We start from the raw sequence: 8,273 nt of genomic DNA, 5'->3' as shown, positions 1-8,273 counted from the left end.
CACTCTATTCTGCCCAGGATCTGCGAGGTAGGATTCCCTCTCCACAGCCACCACCAGCTTCACCACATCAGTGCTCCTCCTAACCCCCCAGGACTGCCACTTAGAACTGAGACCCAGATCAACCATTTGATTCTCCCAGGGTGTTTAGGCCTAGGGCTCCAAAAGTGGTCACAGCTGCTGCCCTGGGGCCAGGGCTAGGGCCAGACTGTGTTCCCATCTCACCCAGGTGAAAGAGTTTTCTTACTGACCTTTGAAAAGCTGTCTTTGGGGATTGAGAAATCTGGGAACCTCAGCTGCTACTTGTGATTCCAGTTCCGTCTGTGCAGCGTGGCCAAAGCTGGACTGCTCTCAGCTCTGGGCTGAGTGCGATAGACCTTTCCTGTCAGCCTTCCAGGCTGTCTTGGGCTGGAAATCTTTCACTCTTTAATTTTGTGGCTTCTGCTGCTCTAAAATTTCACTAGAGTCATTTTACAGGTATTTTACGGGCTGTGGTGGGGAGAGCTAAAGCAGGTTCATCTTTCTATTCCACCATCTTGGCTCTACCTCCCCATTTGGGGTTTTCTTGGCCAAGATCCTGGAGTGGTTTGCCATTTCCTTCTTTAGCTCATTTTACAGATGAGGAAACTGAAGCAAACAGGACTAAGTCACTTGCCCACGGTCCCCCAACTAGTAAATGTCTGAGGTCAGATTTGAACTCAAGAAGATGAGTCTTCCTGACACTGGGCCCAGTGCTTCTATCCATTGCATCACCTACCTGCCCCTATCCCTTAATATGGGTGCCCCCCCTAAGGGTCTGCCCTCAACCTCTTTTTCTCTTTTCTCCCTTGGCAGCCTCATTCGTTGCCATGGTACCACTGTTGAACAAATAACTTCCAAATGTGAATTTCCAAACCCAGCTTCTTCTCTGTTCCAGCCCCACATCTCCAAAGACTGGACAATTCTACCTGGATGTCCCACTGACACCTCAAATTCAATATGTCTCACCCTTATTACCTTTCTCCCTGAACCTCCTCCTCCCTAGTTGCTATGTCCATCTACAACCCCATCAACATCATCTCATGTTCAAAACCTTGATGTTCTAACCTTTCCTCAACTCTTAGAGCCAATCACTTACTCAGCCCCATTGATTCCATCTCTGTAGTATCCCTTGCATCCACTCTGCCTTGTACTGCTTTACCTTTGCTGCAAAAATAATTTTCCTTATGAATAGATGCTTTGTTGTTCCTCTAATCGGAAATCTTTAGTGGTTCTTTGGCTTAGGCATTTGAGGCCTTCTGCAACTTGGCACCCCCCCTCTACCTTTCCAGATAGCTCATTTTACTCTATTCCACACCTACTCTTTAGTCAAACTAGACAGCTCTGCTCCATGAGAATTCCCTGAATTCACCTTAGTTGATGCCTTTGCTGACACACTTTCCTATGCCTGCTATGTCAAGGTGAACTATTCTCCATCTTAATGCCCAACCCAAATGCCACCTTTTCTGGGAAGCTTTCCATGGTTCCCTCAGTAACAGCCTTTCCCAAAACCTCTCACATAGAACTTTGTTTTGCCCTGTCTAATGCATTTTTATTTCTATTATAGGGACATGTTTTTGCTTCTTAATACTTTCACTTCCCCGTAGAGTGGAAGTGTCATGAAGGCAGGAATCTGTCATATCTAATTTTGGTTATCTCCCATAAAGATGGTAAGTGAATGAAAATAGCATTTGATGCAAAGGTAACTGAAGGAATTCCCTGCTGCTAGTTTTGTTCCCAGGATGATATTGTAGCCAAGATCTTGCGAGGAAGAAAAATGAGTCCAGATGTTTTTGTGTATTCCTCAGAGCCAAAGTGGAGAACCCTAACCCAGTGACAGAAGGAGCATTTCAAGCATGGGAGCGCTCACTGTTGGACTCTGGGCTCCCTGATAATCACAGCCATCCCTTCTTAGCATTTCAAGCATCTTTCAAAACTGAGCTCAGGTGTACCTCCCTTCTACCCACCCCCAGTTATCAGTGTTCATTCTCTCCTTCCTGGTAGTACTTTGTATTTGGTGTTGGGGATTAAACGGGACGTGCATAGATCTGCCCTTCCTCATTCTTTCTCCTTGATCACGTGTAATCAATATGAAAGGAACTTCGGCTCTTTTAGGGAGGCCTCCTCAGGGCCATAATTCAAGTCCAGATCACCTGAAAGTGTGATATCCAACACGGTTAATTTGGGGATAGCGAGAAGGAGGGGAAATAGGGGCAGGTCTTGATAGGCCCCTGGGTTTGGAAGAGTTATAAGAGTAAACTATAATTAAATAGTTCCTGGAGTATTGAGGTTAGAGGTTGTAATGAGCAAGAGTATAAGAAAAGGGAGCTTAATCTCACTCAGTCAGTAAACATTAAGCACCTGCTATGTGCCAGGAATTGTGTTGTGTTGACTGCTCATTAAAGGCTAGGCTCCCCTGGACCTGAACCCAATCTAGCCTGAGTACATGCGTCCAGAATATAACATCTTCTGTTTGAGGGAGAGACTGGTGAGTGCCCTTGTCTCTTGGGCCCAATGGTGCTTTCTCCTTGTTAGGTGGGAAGATGTTGCCTGTCTCCATGCCCCACACCCAGTAGAATGAAAGTTCCTTGAAGGCAAGTCAGTCAAGCATCTGCTAAACTTAGTACTTACCAGGCACTATGGTAAGCCCTAGGGACATAAAGGGGAGATTTTGTTTTTGACAGGTATTCCCAAGGCCTTAGCAGGCAAGCTGCACTTTGCAAATGTCTGTTGAATTGATCAGAAAGAAAAGGCTATAGAGGTTCCCTAGAGAAAATCTCTGCTTCCTCTCCCCTCACCCCCAATTCTTCTAGTTATTACTGGCATCCATTTGAACTAGAAGGAGCCATATAGGGCATCTAGTTCCAACCTTCTCATTTTATAGATGTGAGAGAGGAACCTAAAGCCTCTAGATGAAGTACCTTGCCCAAGGTCACACAGTCAGTGAGCAGCCCAGCCAAGGTTCTGTCCTCAGCCCTGAATTGAATTTCAGTTCAGCCAAAGGTAGTTTTATTGTTGCACTTTGCTTTAAAGACAGAAATCTTTACTCACACCACACTCTGGTTAGCAAAAGGGGTGGGGGTTCCATTCTTTTCTCTGATAGATCTGGAGTTTTTTATAAAGATTTCCAGGAAGTCTCAGCCTTCTGGGTATTGTGTGAATCACAGGGAAGAAAGCTGCTGTGCCAGGGCCAAAAATCTGACTCCTTTTAATGATGTAACAAAGTAGATGGGTCCCGGGATCTCCATTACCTTACAACAAGCTGACCCCTTTTAATGAAATTACACCATATTAATCATGGAGAATTGGCCAGGGAGACATGAGGCTCTGCCCCTTGTCTTAGAGTGGTTATGATGCTGGCACTGAGCAGTGAGCAGCCCGCTTTCTCTGCTCTTGCTCCCTCTTCCTGCCTACTCCACGTTAAAGGGCCCCACTATTGTGGCTTGTTATTCTCTCCCATTCTGGCTTCCATTTTGGTTCCTATCTATGCTGCTTCATGGAGTCTGCCTCATGTAACCAGGAGCCATGTCTATAGGTCTTTCTCATGCCTATATCTATAGATATGGGTAAATAAAATAGATACTTGATACAACACGCATTTATTAAGTGCCTGCATCATGCCAGGTGCTAGAGATCCAAAGACACAACAGTCCCTTCCCCCAGGTTGCTTATGACCTACTAGGAAGATATAATAAGGTCCTAAGTAAGTAAATAAAAAGCATATATAATGTAATTTCAAGAGTGAGACAGTTGTAGTAACTGGGGGGAATCAGGAAGTCTCATTTGAAAGGTGTAGAGGTATGAGAAAATGGAAGGGCTGCCAGCCATGTAGGACCACTTTTCCTGACTTCCTATGTGTAGGTCTCATCATGTTTCTCTTTATCTCACACCTGCATGGTTGTACCTCTCTCAAATAAGCTTCAGTGGCTCCTATCACCTCCGGGATCAAATAGAGAGTTCTTCGTTGGGCATTTAAAGGCTTTCGCATCCTGGCCCCTTTCCTCCTGTCTCCTCACACATTCTACAATCCAGCCACACTGGCCTGCTGGTTGTTTCTCAACCTCCCTCCTGTGCCTTTGTACTTGGCCTATTCTCTGTGCCCGAAATGCTCCATATCATCACCTCAGCTTTCTGGCTCCCCTGGTTTCCTTCAAGAATCATTTCAAATTTCATTTTCTACAGGAGCCTTTTCCAGGTTCACCCTTTCCCCACCTTCTCTTCTATGATCATCTTTTATTGTTATTGTAGATATCTTGCATGTACCAAGTTGTTTGCGTGTTGTCGCTCCCATTACATGGGGAGTTCTGAGAGAAAGGACAATGTTTTTGCCTTTCTTTGTATCCCTAGAGTTTAGCACGGTGCCTGGCAAGTTGCAAGTACTTTGTAAATGTATATTGACAGACTCTAGCTATGTATCTGTCATTCAAACACATGCCTTGCTGATTCCAAGGCCAGCCTTTTAGCTACTCCATGGGGAGGAGTTGGCTCTACTGGCAATATATTAAATTTTAATGTAATCATTTATTATAAATAAATGAAAATATTGCACTTAAAATGCAATTCACATTATTAAAAAGCTTCCACACTTTTTTGCTTGTTCACAATTGGCAAAACCATTCTGAAAGATGAATACATATGTACAGGTCTGCAAAGAAAGCAAATTTAGAATATGGTGAATGCTTTAGAGGTTGTATTTGAAGGACTTTCTACCATGGTGACTTCACATTCGTTGTCACTTTTGAAAATCAGAATATTTTCATCCTAGCCTTCCTTCCATTGTTCAAAACAAGAAAGCATTTTTCTTAAAGAGTTGAAATTAAAGAAATATGCCTACTAGTAAAGGAGAGAGTCCAAGTCTTTTTCAGCATTGCCTAAGGAAGACAATTCCTTCTCTAACCCAGGGCTTCTTAAACTTTTTCCACTGACGACCCCTTCAGTGCCACACCCATATATGTAGTCTTTGAAGTTGCATGGGATCTCTTAAGGTGAGAGGAGTTGAGGAAGATTGTTTTGGTGCCATGGGAATGAGCCTGGGATTTGGAGAGGGAGGGCCAATTTTGAGTCCTGGCTTAGTGGCTTCCTCACTGAGTAAACCTTGGCTAAGTCACTTTCCTCCTTGTTTCTTCCTCTGTAAATGGAAGTTGTTAGAAAGGACCAGGCACTCCAGTTCCCCACACCCCAGGAACAGGGGACATCAGCTGTGTTATAGATGACACACCAGTTGGCCCAAATGCTAAGATCTTTCTTAGGCCTTCTCCCCCCAAGTATGATTTCTTTGCTATGGACACAGGCCATCAGTATGTGGGTTATGGGATGGGACCATGGGGGGCAATGATTCCATTTCCCCTTTGGGGGATCTTCAGCAAGCCTCTCCAAGGGCCCACCTGCCCGGTTCCCAGGCACAGTTTGTTTACTCCTCCCAACCCTCCCCAGTGCAATTACTCTAAGCAAGACACTGTGCCACATATGAAGGTAGCGGCCAGATTTACTACTCAAGCTTCTGAGGGCCTTGTCCTTTTTCTGGGTAATGAATTCTCATCTATAACTTGGAGCTTTGCAAAGGAGGCAGCCTAAGGTCTGACTGTGATATAGTCTTAATTGCCCTCCACATTTGGGGGAAGGCCTGTCCTCCCAACTGGTCTCTAAAGGATGTCAGCCTTGTTTGCTAATTCTAGGCCGGATTTTCTAGCCCCACATTGCCTTGTAGCTGCCCTGCAGTGTGTAGGAGGGAACATAGGGAGAAGGCTGGGACAGAGGCATGTGACAGAACCAGGGGGTCCAACTAGATAAGCAAAAGATATCTCCAGTTGTTCCTAAAAATATATCCATTATTAAATACCTTCAGCAGGCAAGCCCAGAGGAAGTGGCTAATGACTCCTAGGTTTTTTTGGCTTTGTTATAGGAAGTAGCTTTTAGCTTTTTTTCTCTTTCCAAGCAAACTTTTCCTGAATGTATGTTGTCCTCGAAGCCCCTAAAACTCAATTTCTAGGTCACAAAACCAATCTTGGATCTTGATTTGCTTTCTTTCTCTTTAATGGATGGAGGTACTATTGGTGCTATCGCCTGGGTGTAAGGTAACTATAAAACAGAGGAAGACATTTCTCTTCTGAATGTCTCAATGGCTTTAAAAATAAAATCAGAAGGCTCCTTCATTTTAACAGAAAAAAAGGCAACCCAGGCCAAAAACCTTTTACCTAACCTAAAAACCTTTCAAGAAGCAGTGCACGGAATCCAATGGGAATGAGATGCCTAAGGACAAGGACATTCAAGCCTTCTGGGGAATGCAAAGGATGAGGAGTGAAAACTTAGTGGCTGTGATTTAGTACACTGCCACACTTCCAAGGATACCAGTTGACTTGATGCCTGAATCTGGAATAATAATCTTTGCTATTTAATGCTATTTAAGGCCCCTCTTGGCGCACCCTATTCTTAGTGCAGACCAAATTCTCCAGGAGACATGCCCATACTTGGTATGCAATGTCCAGGTGGTACTCACATGACTTGATACTTGTAGATGAGCCCCAGAAGAGGGAGATGTCAAACCCATCTGGGCCATGTTACAATTTCAAGGCTCTAGGGGAGCCCACTCCTCTCCCCTCCCTAAAGTGGTTGGCTCCTACCTCCTTGACGCTGAAACACTTGCACAGAAAAAATGAAACTGTCAAGCCTTGACCATGCATCGTCTTCCTTCCCACCAGTGGGAGAAACATGATCTGCCTTCTAAGTTTGCTCTGTTCCATAGATCCATGACCATAATTACACCTGCTGTCAGTGGGAGGTGCAGAGAAATATGGTACAGACGTGCTTAAGCTTGCCCCTCCCTAGAATGTTCTTTCTTTACTCCCTTTTTTAATTATAGGGTCCTTATGCCCTTCTTTCATGAGAAGAATGAAAAGGGCAAAATGTTTATTTATTAAGTGCCTTGAAACCCCCGAGAAGTCTCCCTATCCACTAGGATGTCTTCTGTATCCTCCTCTTTCTCTTCAGGGGCCCTTTGCTGCTTGAGGTTTGTGATTTCTTCAGGGCAGGGAAGTTCAGGTAGAAGAACTCCATCCTTCCACCAAGGCTGATCACAACCATGTTATAACTTATTGAAGTCCAAGACTATTGCTTGACACATATGAAGGTAAAAGTGACTTGCAGAAAGTCACAACACTACATAAATCTGAATTCGTTGGCCTATGGGAAAGGTACTGTTGCATAGTGGATAGAGAGCCAGCCTCAGAGCAAGGGAGACCTAGGGTCAAGTCCTGCTTCTAATGTATGCTGTCTGTGTGACCCTGGGCAAGTCATTAAGCACTCTGCCCCAGACAAGTCCCTGAAGACCATAAGCTACAGAAGAGGTGCCCAGCCTGTTATGAGTTCCTCCACCAAAAAGTTCCCTATCCCAATGAAGTCCCAAGTCCAATGCCTATAGTTATCATAGCTCTAGAAATGAAAGGAAGCTTTGAGGTCTAGAGGCCAACTCCTTTGCTTGGCAGAAGAGAAAACTGAGACCCAGAGAAGTACAATGTTTTGCCCAAATCTCAGAGGCTAGATTCAAACCCATATCTTCAGGATTCCAAGCATTTCACTCTTTCACTATTACCATAGTACCTCTCTCTATTGCTAGTTGAAGAGAATAGCAACTCCTTAGCGTGGCATTCAAGTCCTTCCTCAATATAATTTAAAGAAGGCCTGCTAGCCTTCTTTCATGTTACTCCCCTTCAGGCCTTCTACCCAAACTATTGTGGACTCTCCCCATCTCACTCTCTGTCCTTTCCCGCCTTTTTGCCTTTGTTTATTCTGTCTCCCTCAACTGGAATGGTCTCTTTCCACAACTCTGAAGTCCTCTAGAACCCCTTCCCTTCCTCCAAGGGCCTAGTTTGGATAAAGCCTCCCTTGATTCTCCCTGCTTCTAAGACGATCAGATGTTTTATACTCCTGTCTGTAGTTCTCCTCTGCTTACGCTTTCTCAGACAGTGGGGTGGTTCCATAATCTTGTCATCATGAGTATCCCCTTCTCCGGTGCAGGTTACCACTCACCTACACATTCTTGTCTCATTCATTCCTTTGCTACGTCCCTTTGTGAATCCTCCACTGAAGAGCAGCCCAGCATGTTGGATGCCTCACTCTGGTTTCTGTTTCCCAGACCCCAGGGCAACTATTCTTTCATTCACCACATGCCCAGTCCACCTCCTCTTCCAACCACGTTTGTCCTCAATTCTGTTGTTTGTGCCTTTATTGATTATAGGGTCATAGATGTAGAGCTGGAAAGA

This window comes from Notamacropus eugenii, chromosome X (genome assembly GCF_028372415.1).
Source record: "Notamacropus eugenii isolate mMacEug1 chromosome X, mMacEug1.pri_v2, whole genome shotgun sequence".
Lineage (NCBI taxonomy): Eukaryota > Metazoa > Chordata > Mammalia > Diprotodontia > Macropodidae > Notamacropus > Notamacropus eugenii.
This window is presented reverse-complemented; position numbering follows the sequence as displayed.